The sequence below is a fragment of the Solenopsis invicta genome, chromosome 4 (genome assembly GCF_016802725.1).
Source record: "Solenopsis invicta isolate M01_SB chromosome 4, UNIL_Sinv_3.0, whole genome shotgun sequence".
NCBI lineage: Eukaryota > Metazoa > Arthropoda > Insecta > Hymenoptera > Formicidae > Solenopsis > Solenopsis invicta.
In genome coordinates this window covers 25,367,598-25,385,257 of record NC_052667.1, presented here as the reverse complement: position 1 = coordinate 25,385,257, position 17,660 = coordinate 25,367,598, and the positions used below count along the sequence as shown (strand labels likewise).

The window sequence follows — 17,660 nt, the reverse complement described above, 5'->3', positions numbered from 1 at the left end:
TTAATATGGATCGTCAAATAAAAAATAGTTTTATTGCAAAACGACTTTTTTGAAGTTTGTTTGAAACTTTTGCTATGTTAAAAAATAATGATATTCTCTATAGGTACGTATAATTTGTAGGAGGAGTGACCAGTAATATTCAAAAGATAATTGTATTTAAAGTTAATATCTTTCTACATCTGTTTCTTATGCTAGATACGTACCTAAGCGACTGTATGTGCGTATTTAATTATAGCGCAAAAACGGTATTTACAAATTTGATCACAAAAAAGAGGACTGTAGATAAATATATACGAATTACCTAAAACAGAGAAAATGGGGAATACTGAGTCAAATATTGATTATAAATCTTTTGAAAAATTTGAATTACACAGGTCTACAAAATTAGAAGGAGGGGGGTATCTTGTGCTTTAAACTTTGAATGACATTTCTATAGGATTTTGATGCGCTGAATACGACTATACTGTCCGTTTTTTTTTCCATTATCTTGTACTTTTTAAATAATCGCAAAAATCTTTCTAAAAAAAACTGGACTTTTTAATGAATTTTTTCAGGCTAAAGAAAAAATGATAGCGAGGTCAGCTTTACAGCTTTTTACGCAGAAATGTTTTCACAATGCAGAAAATATTTTTTTGCAACTTATAAAAATGTTTTATGCAAACCATAAACAAAAAACTTTGAAAAAAGTGTAAAAAAATGATAAATTTTGAAATATAAAACCAAGTAATTTAAAAGACAAAAATCTTAAAAAAATATTTAATTATTTAAGTTTATAGCTGTATGTTTCTAGTTTAAATCTTTTTTTGATAAATTAATTATCATTTGAATTACGCGGCAGTAAGATAAGGAGAAATAACATTAGAAACAGTAGCTAAAAATCAGTTGTAACGTGTGCCGAGCTCTGTTATGATTAACAAAAAGAATTCTATTTTTTCTCTCTTTTTAAATTTTAATTTGATTGTTTTTATAATTTTTTATGAACACTAAACATTAAAATATTAATTGTACTTTTTTTCATATATTTATGTGCTTTTCGTATCATAACTTTTTTGACAAATGTACTTACTGTATCAAATGTTATAAAAAAAGGAAAATGAAAGAGAAAAGGAACAAGTAAAGAAAATTTATCAAATGAAGTAATTACGTTTTATTTCTCTTATTCTTATAATTCCTTAGTATAATTATTAAAATGTCAACGCATGCTTTACCGATACTATTTGCCTATCAGCGGTTTAGTCAAATAGCTTTTGCCTAGAAAAATAGCATCTGACTAGAAAAATAGCATTTAAACACAAAAATAAACAAGCGTAATCTATTTGACCTGCAGGCAGATAGCATTTGTCTAGTCAGATACAATTTTCTTAAAATAACTATTTATTTTAATAACTATTTATTTTTGAACGAAGTCTTTGTTCCTTCTATGTCCCCGAACAAATTAATTCTTACTTAATCTTGTCCTTAAATTTATATTAATAATTCTCTTGCTGAGAGAATCAATAATCAGGAACACTGATGTGGTTAATCAATGAAATTATTCCTCTGTTTATTCTAAATTTGAAATGGACTATGATATTTTTGTTAAATACGTATCAATTACATAATTAATATAATTAATATATCAATTTAATGAATATGTATGTACACTGAGAAACATAGCAAAAGTTCTCTTGTTGAAAAAAAAATGTAAAAAAATATTAGACAATCTAAAGAATTTCACGTAATTTCATATGCGATCTTTCTGAAAAATTTATGATTTCATGTTATTTGGGAAAAGTGTTAAAAAATATTAGATAATCTGAATAATTTTTCAGAATTTATAATAGAATCGTTCTGATCGAGATATATTTTACGTTTTGGTGAAAAAATGTGAGAAAATTTGAAAAAAATTTTTTATAAGTTCACATAATTACTTACAAATTGTTAACATGAAAAATTATGAGAATTTTATAAAAAATTATGAGAAAAGTTTTTTCTATTATTTTTTGTTCTATAATTTTAAATAAAATGTTATAAAATGTAAAATAATTAAAAGTATTTTATAAAAATTGTAGGATAAAAAGTTCAAAAAAAAGATGTACACTTTCCAAGTAATTCTTAATATTTCTGAAAAATGTTTCAATTCGTATAAAAATTACGAGAAAAACTTTTATCAGGGATGTTTTCGGGAAAAATATAAAAAATTCTCATAATTGTGGAATTGTTCTAAGAAGTTACGGTATTTTACATTTTTTGTTAGAAAAAGATTTAAGAAAGTGTTAGAAAATCTGAAGAATTTTAAATAATTTTTTATTGGAACATTTTTTGGAAATAATTAGAATTACTTGAAAAGTGTACATCTTCTCTTTAAGGCTCCTGACTCCTCAGCCGAGAACTCCGCGTTGACGGTAGCGACATTTCGTCGCGGACAAAATTAGAACTAATACACGTGAAACGTGACAGAATGACGATGAAATGTTATCGTGCATGTCATTTTGTTATTATGTGTTTCATTGTAAAAACATGACTTGTCTCGTATTTACCAAATTCGTAAAAATGGACCGCGAGTAAAGTTTCTTTGAATTTTATACATAAAAGTACATTTTTCACTCCTTTTAATAGCTATCCGTGTGTTTTCCTGTCTGAATAGACGTCACTTTACGTGCTTTTTACGACTATTTATTGACTGCTAGGCGAAAAAAGGATAGTCGTGACCGATATTTAGAAGTGTTTTAAAGCCATCTGATTAGTCTGTTTTATCCAAATTGGCATTATTTAGAAATGGCACGTCGGACAAAATTATGTGCCCATGTGTTTTCCTGTTTCAATTGCTTCACTTTACATGCTTTTTACAACTATTTACTGATTGTTAGGCGGAAAAAGGATAGTCGTGACCGATATTTAGAAGTGTTTTAAAGTCATCTGCTTAGTTTGTTTTATCCAAATTGGCTTTATTTACAAATGGCATGTCGGACAAAATTACGTGTCATTTCACGCAATTTCTCGCTTCTGACGTCACGACTTCAATATGGCCGCGGCGAGTACTCAGGAGCCTTAAACTTTTCATACGTGTGAATTCTGAAATGTTCATAGATTTCTCATCCTACAATTTTTATAAAATACTTTTAACTATTTTATATTTTATAACATTTTACCTGAAATTATAGAAAAAAAAATAATAAAAATTGTAGGATACTTCATAGTTAACACATTTAAAAATTTTGAGAAAAAATGTAGACATTCAAAGTATTTATGAAAAGTAATCTAATTCTTATAAAAAGAATCTGAAAAAACTATAAAATTATGTTCTAAAAAATTATATAAAAGTAATGTGAGAAAAATTTTTCAGCAGGGGCCTATACGTATCACTCGGCACTGTTCGGAACGCGCGCGCGCGTGCTGGCCGAAGCAGCAGTCATCTAACGAGCGCTTAGTAGGTATATCACAAGTTCTGTCGGTATGAATGCTCTCAGGGTAAAACGCTGTAACAGTCATTAGGGGAAAGTAGGTAAATTGCACGCACTTAAGGGAAATTTATCGCAGTAAAGTGATTTTTGAAGTTGAAATCAATACGAGTACAGAAATAGAAACTTTAAACATTTTTTAATTATTATGTATTGTCATATTGAACAATTTTTCATTTGGTAATGATATACTCGTATTCAACAAAAAGAGGCAAGTAGATAAACGAAAAAATTTCTCGCGCCTTAGGTAATTGTACGCGCGGTTGGATAAGTGTACGCGGAGGTTATAGTCCATTCTTTTAGCTGCACTACACTACACTGTACTAGTGACACTGGCTGCGTTCCGAAATTCACTGCCAGTACTGAAAATCTATAGTATACGTAACATGAACTATAGATTTTCAGTACTTGCAGTGTATATCGGAACGCAGCCACTATAGTTGGTCTCACATGGTCTCACGTTTTTCAAGATGGATGCGTAAAATTGTCCACGGCGGACTTGATTTCATAAAAAAACAATTACTTGATGACTATTTAAGTAAATTTAATAAGCAATAGCTCAAAGAACGCAGGAAAAAACGTAATTTTGTTAGGTAAAACAAGATTAAATGAATAAAGTAAAAATACGAACTTATTGCCTTATTTTCTAAACGCCGAAATCGCAACAAAAATCATGATTTTACTTTTTCTTTTTTTTTCAATTAACTACGTTTTTAAATGATATAACGTGTGGTTATATTAAAAAAATACCTTTAGCCTACAAATATCGTCGTGATATAATCTGTATTCATCGGGAAGATGCCAAACCACGAAGCGTACAATTACCCAGTGCGTACAATAACCCTACTTTCTCCTAATAATCACCCGTATATTTGTTTATTATATCCGTCTATTATACATATAATATTAGTCTATTATATATTCGTTTTATTATATTCCAGAATTAGACACTTACACACTAGATTCCGTTTCTTTTAAATTTCAACATTATATATTTGTATTTTATCAATACTAAAATAAGGTAAGTTAACAATTTTATAAAGTTAACAATTTTATAAATTAATTATATTTTTGTATATTGTAATTTAATTTATAATAACTTACATTGCTAGTATTCCCAGATGGCACCAAAAAGTCCTAAGAGGTTTACATTGAGCTCAGCTAAAAGAGCAATGAGTTCCTTTTAATCTTCATAAAATATCATGAAAAAACCCAGCAAACACAGCTATATAATAGCAACGTTGATGCAATAAACTTAAAGGTAACACGCAATATAACGTGTTCATTACATGTAACGTCCATGTTAGTTATAATTTCCCACTCATAGAACATCATAGTTACATTATATCAACGTAACATATAACTGAGGGAAAACATTGCTGTTATGTAATTGCAAAATTGCAATTATATATCAATAACCTAGTTCGTCACTTTGTTACATTGACGCAATGTAGCTTATGTAAAGTTTTAATGTTGTTATATTGCTGCAATGATGCTATTTTACCAATCTCACTTAATCTATAATAATTTGCTTCTTGCACATCTTAATCCCAGAAAAGTTTTTGAATTAATTCTAAGCAAAAGCAAACCAAACAATTTGTTTGCTTTTACAGAGAATTAATCCAAAGATCTTATCTGGGATAAGAATATGCATTACATATTTCTAAGAAATTATGTTTTAACAAAGAAAAAAAATATAAATCTTTTATAATTTATTGTTTCATTAATTCTCCATGGAAGCACATAATAATAAATATGACTGTAAAAGTGAGTTGTTTCTAGATAGAGAGATTAGTTTTATGATGATTTTTATTAAGAATCTCTAATGAAGAGATCAAGCCATAAAGATTATAATATTTCTATAAGTATATATTTTAAACAGTATATACCAAATATAAATGAGTTTTTTTAGTAATTCTAGTATTAAACAAACTTTTATGCACATTAAAAATTTCTGAATTTATTTAGCTTTCTTAATTATAGCATTAACAGCTTTATTTAAACTTTACATTTTTGTAACGCTTTACGCTTTAGCCTATGTGAGTTAAAATTTTAATAAAAAGTGTATTCAACAAAAGAAAGGTACTCAACTTATTGTCTTATGATTATAAATTTGGTTATTTATAAAATCTTACACATAGACAATCAGAAAACTATAGTCACGACAAGAGTGGTAAAGACTCACATTTGCAAAAGCAAAATTTGCTCTTATCTAAAAAGTGATATCTTAAACTTAAGAAAGACAGGAAGGTAAAAACAAATTTATTTACAAGTATTTGGTTTTATAAACATCTTGTAATTTATGTGTTCTTGCACGGAACATATTATTTTATTGTAAAAACACTTTGAAATCTGTTACGATACAAAAGAGTAAATAAATTTCACAACATACTAAAATATATTTCTAAGCACATAGAAATCGATAGTACATGTATTATACATCAGTTACAGCATAAATAATAATCATAACAATGGCTAAAGGGCATTCAACCACGGAATTTGAATGCATTCAAAGTTCTGCTGCTTACTTAATTTGTAAAAATAGTTTGTCGCATGCTAATACAACTAACGCGTTTGGCTGTGTTTCGTATGAATTTTTTGAAAGTTATTGACACATGTTTTTAAACTAATTCTATACGAAAAACACGACATTCGCGTTATATATTTTATATATATATATATATATATATATATATATATATATATATATATAGCTGCGTTAGCACGCGATAAAGAAAATTTACAAAATAATGGCCATAACCTCTACGAGCGGAGCTTTGAGTGCATTTAATTTAATTCCATAACCAAATGCTTTCCAGCAATCGTTTTCTCTTATATTTCATAGTCTCTCGATTTTCTAGATAAACTAAACCCACCTTAGCAGTCATATTCAATCAGTATTTAAATGGGGAATTCAAATGTATCACGAAATTTCGGATCGTCGTAAAACGGATAAGTCAAATGTCAAACGTGAATCGCGTGTCGCAAAATGGCACTACTAAAAGCTATTCAAAATTTAAATGTAATTTTAATGTAGTAGTTATATCTGATGCAATATAAATATTATTTAACATTTTATATAATGACAATGTAGATAAAATATAAAATCTATTATATAAGTTTTGTTACGTTGCTGTTATTTCAATATTACAAGAAAATAACAAAAAAATGTAACAGTTGCATAAAATAGTTATATTGTACCCCAATAACATTTTAAATTGCCTTTACATGATTGTGAAATAACATCTGTTACCTCACGTTATACCAATGCAATGTTGCAGCTATATTCTGTGTTTGCTGGAAATTCATTTTGTGTTCCCAAGTACAACAGGGAATGTCAGTAAAAAAGAGTTCATATAACAATACATAAAAAGTTTAGCAGTATATTCCAAAAGAAATCATTTTATATCCATAATAAATTAAATTGAGAATCATATATAATACGGTATCTGTTCTTCCTAAAGAATTCTTTTTACAGTGCAATTATTGAGCTTTTAAAGAACTCATTGAGGACTCATTGAGAAAACTTTTTGTGCTATTTGCAGGAAATACAATAAAATACTAGAAATTATTTAAATTCTTATCTTTATTTCATAATTTATAAAATTATATAACGTAATAAAGTTATATAACAGTATGATATAAAGTAAACAGTATAAACAGTATATATAGCATAACAGTATATAATATTAAGTATGCGTGTGCGCGCGCGCGCATGTATATTTTGAAATATTATTTTTCTTTTTGTTTTACTCGATCACTGGCATGTTGTAGCCAAATCTTTATTACTTGTCCAATATTGTTTACCGTGTCGGAAGTATTTGCAGCGATTATTTCTGAAAGAATTAATTTGTACTTATTGTATATACAAGATTACAAACATAATACTTTAAAGTATTCTATAATTAAAACATGCAAATAAGTTGTGTACTATATAGAAAGAATCAAATTTGGGTGGGATTAAATGTATTATTTGATACAAAATGATATCGATGATATCTTTGCGTGTATCTAGTACTAGCTTAAAAGAACACAAAAACCAGAACTAAACTAGAGATAAAGTAGAAGATTTATATGTTTAATAAAAGTAAAAAATAAATATAACTTTGAATTTATTATATATTCTTAGTTCTATCGGTGGAAAGTGTAAAAAATGGAAGCGATAGTACGGTCAGGATCCATAAAATGTAGAAAAAATGTGTGAAAAATAAATTTTTCTCACATTTCATCAATCTTGACCATATACATTATCAACTGTACAAAAAATGAAACATCGATCTAGCTCTGCATAAAACAATATATTTTGTCTATGTACCTATCTATTTTTAGTATTATATAATAAATTATTATTAATATTTAGTATTATATATTTTATTAGTATTAACCATACATTAATAGCCATACATTTTATTAGTAATAACCTTATTAGTTTATGACTATGACAGAAGTATATCAAAAGTATCATTGATATAAATAAAGTAGGAGAGATAATTATTATATTATATTGTGTTCACAATATAATGTACTGTTACGTGTAAGGAAGAAAAAATATGTTAGTATATTCGATTTGCTGATTTTTTTTCGAATCTATTTTTTGTTTTTTTAGCTTCAAAAGAGTCAATAAACTGCAAAAAATGCCACTAAAAAGAATAAATCGTTGACTCAAAGTCGAGTCGAATTTGCTAATCAAATACGGTGTTGTTTTTTTATTTTTTTTTCTCGGAAATACTATTTTAAATGACATTACAATTGTTACGTCCAACCTTGAAGGAAAGGTAGGAAGGATAGGCTACCTGGGATACAAGCAAGGCGTGGAGAGACCTAACGCTTTATCTCGTAGCCGTACAGATCGGATGTACGGCACAAGAGCAAACGATATGAAATATAGGAAATATAGGTCAGCGTGCCGTGACACGCTTTAACACCTATTCTTGAGCCGTGCGATCGTCGGTCCTGATTAGAGTCAGAGAACTTAATCCCTTTAATTCGGGATCGGACCTTGTGTGATCTTTTTAGTTAGGAGTAAAGCGGGATGAGATTTATTAATTAATAATTATTGAACACTTAAGGTTTTTTTTTTAAACAAAGTTAACATTTATTTTTTTTTCTTGAATACATGATGGATTATAGCGCGTTAAACATTGGTTATTTGAAATAAAAATAACAATGAAGTTATTTATAGAGACAACCCTTAAATATAATGTGTTATTTCGGAAAATTGAGGGAACACACGATGCTTTTATAAATATCCGAGATTATTTATTTAAAACATAAAAAGGTAACTTTACTAACATTAACATAATTAATGGTTACAATTCGAAGTTAACATAATTGATTGATATTGTTTTCCTTTTTTATTAACGTTGTTGGGAATTAATTCTATTAGTGTTACCTGCGATGGTTTGAGAGGAGGTGGGTTTAATTTGGATCCTATAAGTTTATTTAAGTGCAAATGCGAATGCAAATGCGAATGTCTGAGACGCTCGGCAGTTGCATTTTATAGGGTTTAAAAAAAGGGCGTGGAGATGATCAAGTGGGTGAGATGGAGACTTGATTGGATAAAACTTTTTGAGATTTCTCTAATCTTTCATAAATTATTTGCTGTTGAAATTTTGGGTTTGCTCGTTATTTGATGAGCGGGTATTTCACCAACGCTCACTATCAATCATCTTTTTGGGTGATCTCTCGTTGGTTAATTTTCCATCTTCTCCTGAGTTGTCTTAATTTTTAGAAGGACGGACAGGTGCGTCGTCCAATCGCTTAAAGGATTCGTTATTTACGATTTCCCCCTTTCTGGAACGTTCGATGCCGATTTTTGTACCGTTTATTTAGTACTCATTTTTCATATAAATCATCTTTGGGCTTGTGATGAAACGTGCGTTTGAACGAACAAAACCGGAGTTATAGATTTTATAGTTTTATAGTTTCCGTCCGGCGTCGCGACTCAATGTTATCGTTTGCTGTCGCCAGGCTTAAATATCATTTCTGTTTTTCCTTTTCGTTCCGGCTTTGTTCTTATAAATTACTATGTTAGGGTGAGCAAATATGCTCGTAATTTTGTCATCGCATGATTTCCTCTTTGTGCTTCTATTTAGCCGACTTATTACTCTGGACGCGATATTTGAGCCTGATACCTTTCAATTCTTTTTCTAATAATAAACAAGGGACAGCGTTATTGTAAAGAGCAAAATTGTGGGGGCCTTTGGATGCGATGATTAAGTGTTATAAATCTTAAGGACAATTTCTTCGTTTTGTTTCGTTTTTGTATTTTACACGAGGGATGCAAGAAGAGAAATCGTGGAATCCTCCGGATGTAACAGTAAGAATGTTAATATTTATATATACTCAATCTTCTAAGATTTTACATCTTTTGCTTTTCCATATGGAATCACTGAATTTAAATGTGTTGCTAGGACTTGATATTGTTTCTTTAAATTATCATGTGCGTTTATGATGATCAATTTTACTTAAGCAATTTCTGCATGTTTTTCTATGTAACATATTAGAGTCTGAATTTGTTGCATAGTGGCCCTTCCTAGTTGGCAAATTCTTTCCTTTTTTTCTAGAAAAATATTATGATAATGTGGTCTTAAAATGAGCGAAGCGAGTTATTGAAATACGTCTTTATTTGTGCGTTACAAAAGAAAAGGCAGTTCACGCCATAGCGTGATTGAGTAGATACGTGTGTGATAAAGAATGAGTAGGCGGCGCGCAATATGCGCGAACGCCGCTTGGTTGCCGGGAACGAGAAGGCGCCAGATTTGGCGGTGCAAATCTCTTCACATTAAATATACATCCATTAAATACACACATACGCGCACACACATACGCACACACACATAAGCGCGCGCGAGTAGTGGTTGATTAGATCAGGACTTTTCAAGATCGAATCCGTACGAACGGATTATGTAAGTTCCTTTGGGAATAAGAGAAGAAGATACGGGAAAGGAATGATCCCGGTCTTAACTTTAAGCTTCTTAAACACCAGCTAATATTTATGTATTCCAAACAACAATTGCGTAAGAGAGTTATATGTGCATCGCACATATCTTATGAGAGCTTTTGTTTTAAATCTTTACAATTAAAATAATTTTTCGTATATAAATTCAAATGCTTCGTCCTCAAATTTATAAAAAAAAATATGACATAAATCAAAAAACTTTTTTAATTATTTGGAGAAATTTAGAAATTTAAAAAATATAGTTTGCTGGTTATATTTGTATATCGATTCAAATGTTTGAAAAACTATGCAACAAAAATTCCTATAAAATGCAATTATGTCAGATCCAGCTCAATATAGAACTGCAAAGAATTGATATACGTTTCCGTAGCGAAATGTTATATCGTTATATTAGGTGTTAAACTTAATTCCTGCTGCTCGCTACTAGAGAGTGCTGGCTTCAACGCTGGCAAGTTTTTACGATGAAGTCATATGTCTTTTGTAGTTTAGACATCGCTGAAAGTGATTTAATCCTCGTAGATTAGATTTCTCGACGCCAAAGACATTTTTCAATCTAAAATGAATCGCGATAAGCTGTTTTTCCGACATGTGCTTCTTCACTACTTCGACCTCAAGAACCGCAGCTGAAGCGCATCGCTTATTATTCGAAGTGTATGGTAATAAAACTCTATCGGAAAGAACATCTAGAGTTTGGTTTGAACGCTTCCGAAACGGTAATTTTGATGTGAGAGACAAAGAACGTCCAGGACAGCCGAAAAAATTTGAAGATGTTGAGCTGCAAGAATTGCTCGATAAGAATCCAGCCCAAACGCTTTTAGAGTTGTTAGAACAGTTAACTGTTCTGTGTTACTCCAATAGCCGTCTCAAAACGCTTGCATGCCATGGGAAAGATTCATAAGAAAAGGAAGTGCTACCACATGAATTGTCAGAAAATGCCATTTTGAATCGTTTGACTATTGCAACTTCTTTGTTTGTCAGGCAAAGAAAAAAGAGTTTTTTGTAGCGCATCGTGACTGTCGATGAAAAATGGATTTATTTTGATAATCCCAAGCAGAAAAAATCATGAGTGGACCCCGGCCAATCATCCGCTTCAACGCCGAAGAGGAATATTCACGGGCATAAAACCTTGCTATGCGTTTGGTGGGACCAGAAAGGTGTGCTGTATTACAAATTCTTGGATTCAAACAAAACCGTTACAGCTGATTGCTACCAACAGCAATTATACCAATTGAGTGACGTATTGATGCAAAAAAAATCATCTGTAGTCAACAATCGATGCAAAGTTATTTTGTTGCATGATAACGCTCGACCGCATATCGCGAAAAGCTTGAAGCAGGTACTTGCGAGCTTGAATGAGAAGTTCTGCCGCACCCAGCCTACTCTTCAGTCTTGGAGTCGGATTACCATCTCTTCCGATCGATGCAACACGCACTTACGGACACACACTTCTCCGGTTACAACAAAGTCCAAAAATGGGTGGATGAATGGTTCCCCTCGAAAGACACCGCGTTCTACCATCGTGGGATTGCCCTGTTGCCGGAGAAATGGGAAAAAGTAATAGAAAATAAAGAAAATTATTTTGATTAAGGCATTCATTCATCTTTCCTTCAAAACAAATCGATTTTATAGACAAAAAAACGGCAGGAATTAAGTTATCTTTAATTTAGCTTTTATATATTTGTATTGTTCAAAACGAGAGATGATTGGAATTATTTTTAAGAATATTTGAAAATCATATTTCTTCGTACTTAGACACAAAAAGTGTTGTGATTACTTTTAGAATTTCTATCTTTTCTTGTTTTGAATAATTATTTCCTCATTGGAATAAAGAGAAATATATAAAAAATGCTAACAGATTAACAAGTTGTCTTGATATATAGTGTTTTGATATATCGTTAATGCCAATATTTCGTGAACATTTTAGTTCATTACTCTCAAGGGCGACTCGAGAATCATTTGGCATTTTTTAAGAAAATATCTGTAAAATCCTTAAAAATATAATTAAAAAGTACTATTACATAAACAAAGATTTGATTTCTTTCATCTACATTGCTTGAAATTGAGAAACTTATTGTTTGATCCGTGATTTGAAAGTGACGAAAATGACATCTTTGGTTGTACTTACTATAAAATATCATTGAACAATCTGTAAAATCAAAGAATAAATAGAATTTTGGAGTTCACGCGTTGCTCGATTTCACACTATTAACTATCGTTTCAGTAACATTGCAATACTTTTTTTAAAAAAGGGATTATTCGCATTAATTGTTGCAAGATCACGAATCTACACTGTGATTATTTTCATTTTCAATTTCTCCTAATCTACTTAAAATCGACTGTTAACCAATTATTTCTAGGCTAAGTTTTGTTGACTGTTTTTTAACTTCGTGTAAGTTGACTCAGGGCCAATTATTTTGGGGGAAATTAAAAGTCACCTTTTTATGTTCAACTTGTACTTGACTTATATCATTAACTTTTTACATTATTACAATACGCCCCGTCGGAGCGCACAATCACTAAGCAGTCACTAAGGACCACTGTCAGAGACAGAAAGTCACGTGACTAGGCGTTCTCCGTAAAAATAATGCCAGACAGTGCATCATAATCAATGTACTCACATGAAAGTTGACACTCTCTTGTATTAGAGTGAGCGGGAGTTTTCTCCCTCTCAAGAGGGCCTCTATACAAGTGAACAAAGGCAATGACGTAGCCAACAAAGCGAGCTCTCTCAGGATCTTTATATTTTTCCTAGAGAGAACTCCTCAGAACCTCTGCAATTAATTCCAGAGTCAACAAATTTATTATCCTGGCTTTAGAATTTTTATATTTTGACGCATATATGTTCACGGAATCGTTTACTGGTTCCTACATTCACCCGACTGTCCAAGAATCCACGGATTCCAAAGTGACTCTCTTCCCATGAACAAAAGAGGTTATTACAAAAAAAATCAGTAATAAATACAGATGACGTTAAATTGACTAAAAATCTATGTATAGTCGTCTGAACAGTAAATTGATCATGTAAGTCAACTAAGAGTCGCGCATAAAAAGGTTATTTAAAAATAACTGAATTGATCGGCTGATAACCGACTATAATCAAAACAATTGTTAGTCAACCATAAGTCGATATTTAGTTTGATTTTTAATTTGATTTGAACTTTAGACTTCTTCTGCCTGATAATCAACTAACAGTCGATTTCGTTGATTGGATAATTATACGTTTTGTTCCGCACGCTATGTAACAATTAAATGTTTGAAAAGAACTTCAAAGTGCGTTTAATCTATGATTTGTATATACATATACATATACGATACATTGTAAAAAGAAGTTTTGAATTTAAATTTAATGTATAATTCAAATTATATGTATTCAAGAAAGAATTATGTATTATCCATCAAAGTTTCTTTTGACTTTATAATCAACATGTTCATAGACCCGCAGACTTTTTTTTTCAACATTTTTACAATGAATGAAATGACATTATCAACTCTTTCGCGCTTGTCAGGAGCCAATGACCTACGAAATAATAAACATAGTAGGAATTATTTTACGTTAATGCATTTTTTATAATTGTAATAGGTTGTCTCAAAAGTTCTTTCTGCTTTTTTAATAGAAATTAATTGTGCAAAATAACCCAATTTATTGAATTTATAAATAACCCAATTTATTGAATTAAACGTTTAAAAATTAAGACGAACAAACTTCAAACATCAACAAAAAACCGACTTTGCATCTAGTCTTTTGTTGTTTTGCAATGTTGAGCAACGCACAAATTATTGTACGAAAAAAACTTTTGGGACAATCTAACATTTCGTACGCTTACGAAAATTTGAAAAAGTTGAGTATGTCAAAAGCTTGTTAACTGTGACGTTATATTTAAAGAGCGCACGGTCGCATTACCAGCATTACATATAGTTGGATATGCAAGACAGAAGAATGAGGCCATCTATACATGCATTGCACTCGTCATCTTCTATGAGGAAGATTCCGGAGGTACTAGATGTTACTTGGACGAAATATAGCTACTTGGATAAATAAGCTGCTTAAATTGAGCTTTTCTTGGTTGCAAGATTTGCTAAAAACTACTACTAGCTTCTTAATTAAAGAAAACCGTTATGATCACTGGAATTTGTAACGCATACCCTTTTTACATCGACCGACTACGAGAGTACTTTCAGACTTTTCCACCATGAGAAAGACACAAGAAAGAAGACCAGTTTGTTCTACTTATACTTGTGACAACTTGTAACTGTTCGTGAACAACACCACTCTTTCGATAAAGTAATCACTCGCCCAAGTCACCAATCAAATGAATGCGCTCCGCAGACCACAAGCATGTAATCACTGAAAAAAAGTCCAGTGAAGTATGGTTCCAAATTTAACAGCGACTAAAATTATCCTGCTCTGCGAATATACGGAAGTTTACGAACATAAAAAAGACACTATTTTATTATTTATCATTTCGTTTCGTTTAGTTTTACATTTAGTTTTATATTTAATTTTACAATCATTTTACTTCACGCGTTCACTTACATTAATGGCGAAAATACATTAGTTCGTAAAAAAAGACCATGTGCGTAATATCTCTTATTTAATTTACTACCGTACAAAGCGCAACTATTGTTTAGGCATGGAAGATATCGTGATACATCATGATACGTACATATATTATAATATATCGCATTTCCATTAACAATGGATGAGACTAGTGTTAATGGTCAAAACAAGAGAAAACTGTAATTATTTTTAAGAACATTTAATAATCATATTTTACTCTTTTTTTTAAATAATAAATCTTTATTCTTTTCTTTTTTTGTAATCCATATCTCTTGTTTTGACCGTTCAACAGCAATTATTTTATTGAAACAAAAAAAATTGTTATATAGAATTTTCTTTATTTTTCTAGATTACTAGAAAAATTTTAAATCTATTACTGCGTCTTTGTTAAGAAATAAGATATTATCGAATAATTTAGAAAATTAGAAAAATAAAATAACAAACTTTCGAAGTGTGCTACTTTATAGTATAGTATTGCGTCAGCATTGTCAGATATTAGCTAAAAAGGAATTTGTCTTCAACATCAAAAAATTTTTTACTCCGCTCTGTAAGTGTAATAACTAAAACATCAAGAAGAAAAATGAAAATCTTTTGATCAACGATTCGCTATATTTGCAGTTCTGTATGATAAAGTTTTCAAATTTAAGTGTAAAGATTTGCATTGTTTACAAACATGTATTGTGTGTGTTGTGTAATACAAATAACAAAAAAAACTCTCAATAACATTTTCAAGTCAGTGAACAATATGAAATAATGAAATGCTAATCAGTCATATCATGAGATGCCAGCTGGCATTAGGAAGCTCAAAGTTTTATCAAATCATATTATAGAATTTATTTAAAAAAGAAGAAAGTTCTTACAGTTATGAAAATTCATACTTACAAAAGTATATCTGTAATCATAATGAATTATGATGAATTGTATGTACTGTTTGGTCCGGCTTTAGTAATACAATTTTATCTTGAATGATTTGGCTTCCTACAGAGCTCAGCCAGAAGGTCAATCCAAAGTTTGTTCAATTCGGATAGGAAAAAAAACTTGGATAATCAAAGTCTTAATTATATAAAATATGTATTGCAAACGAAAAATTGCACAAACAATCCTAACCACGTGCTTTCTATACTTTGCGACTACACTCAAAATGGCGACTAAAAAGTAGCGTAGTGGAAATAATCGCGTAGTAGGAATAATCCCATCACTGCATGACGTCATGCGCGCGCATGCATTTATCCCCGTTTTCGTTTTCACATATCTGATTCCACTTTTCATATGTAGGTTTCACTTCCTTGGTTATAACTCACTTCTTGTTTTTGGAACCTCGGGCTTTATTGATGTATTCACAAAGAAGTATTCACGGACCACCGCGAATACTTCTTTGAGGCGACGACGCGTAATATGCGGTGTCGCATTTTCAAGACACCGATCCTGCGAATGAAGGAAAGCTAGCTCTCAGTCATGATTTAAAAAGGCCAGAGTATAACCTGACCGTGACCTCGTGTCTTGCAGTACCTATTCTAATCCATGTGGTACTCTTTTTAATTTTTATACAAACCTACTATCTCTGTATTATCATTACAGAATCTTCCTATTCCAACTCAAGTCGTATTTACTTAAAAACAAATATCTTAAATTTAATCTAACCTAAATGTATTTTTCCAAAAAAGATATATGGAATCATTAAATTGCGTCAATTAAAAAAGAATTTGCTCTTTGAAATAAATGCTGTACTACTTTTAACAAATAAAATGCAAGCGATAGTATCTTTATTTTTTTTAATAAAACCCAAGTGGTGGTAATGTTACGTCCAACCCAAATAATAGAGTCTGGGTGAGGAAGAGAAAGATATATAAAATAACATAGTTTCTTACAAACATTTTAATTTTGAAAAATTATTTACGTTTTAGGTCCAAATTTTGGTTATTGTCATTTGTTGAAGGGTATCCTACAATATTGCAATTAATGTTTTTTTAATAATGCTTTATATATTTTTAGATAAACGTTATATTTATTAATTATAATATATTTATACCATTAAATATTATCGGTAAATTTTCCGTGTTCACATTTTCAATGTTCTCCATCTTGTTAATATGTTGTGGCAAATTTAGTACCTCATTTGTACCTATGTAACTTTTTTGTGACAGGTTACACATCATATTATTATTTATAACAATGTTTTTAGAACATGATGGTATTGCAATATCATTCGTACAATTTTTGCTGCAAATTCTTTTAACAATAATATATTATTAAACAATCGAAATATTTACGCGACTCAATATCCATCATAGCAAAGTGTCTGCTGCAGTGAGACTTTGCACTTTTTTGATATTTATAATTTAAAGGTACTATCGTTTGACGTTACTTACCTGGACGACCTAAAGATTCAATTTTTTTTGTTGAACTTGTCAGATTTTTTTGTGTTGTGGTATTCAGTATACTATTACTTAAACCAAAACGTCATTGGCCATTCTTGACCACTTATGTTCTATCTTCAGGCGATTTAAGGTGCGTTCCACGCTCTCCTGTGGGTGCATCGTGATATTCGTATAGGAATTTTTCCTTTTCTTCCTCTGTATACTCTCTCTCTATTTGCTTGACGATATTTACCTAATCCGGGCTCGGGTTTCTGCTCAGTTGTCATTCTTTTTCTAGCTCGGTGGATTATTTCGCGTAATCGTATTTCTCTAGTTTGTGTCTC

At 30.6% G+C, this 17,660-nt stretch overlaps 1 protein-coding gene across 1 annotated transcript in view; it reads left to right on the top strand.

Annotated features, from left to right (window-relative positions):
* Positions 1–17,660, top strand: part of LOC113002670 (short-chain dehydrogenase/reductase family 16C member 6) — a 30,362-nt gene that overhangs the window by 4,538 nt on the left and 8,164 nt on the right. Inside the window, 2 exon segments of the mRNA XM_039448183.1 lie at positions 3,326–3,409; positions 4,382–4,461. The gene's annotated coding sequence lies outside the window, so the exon portion shown is untranslated.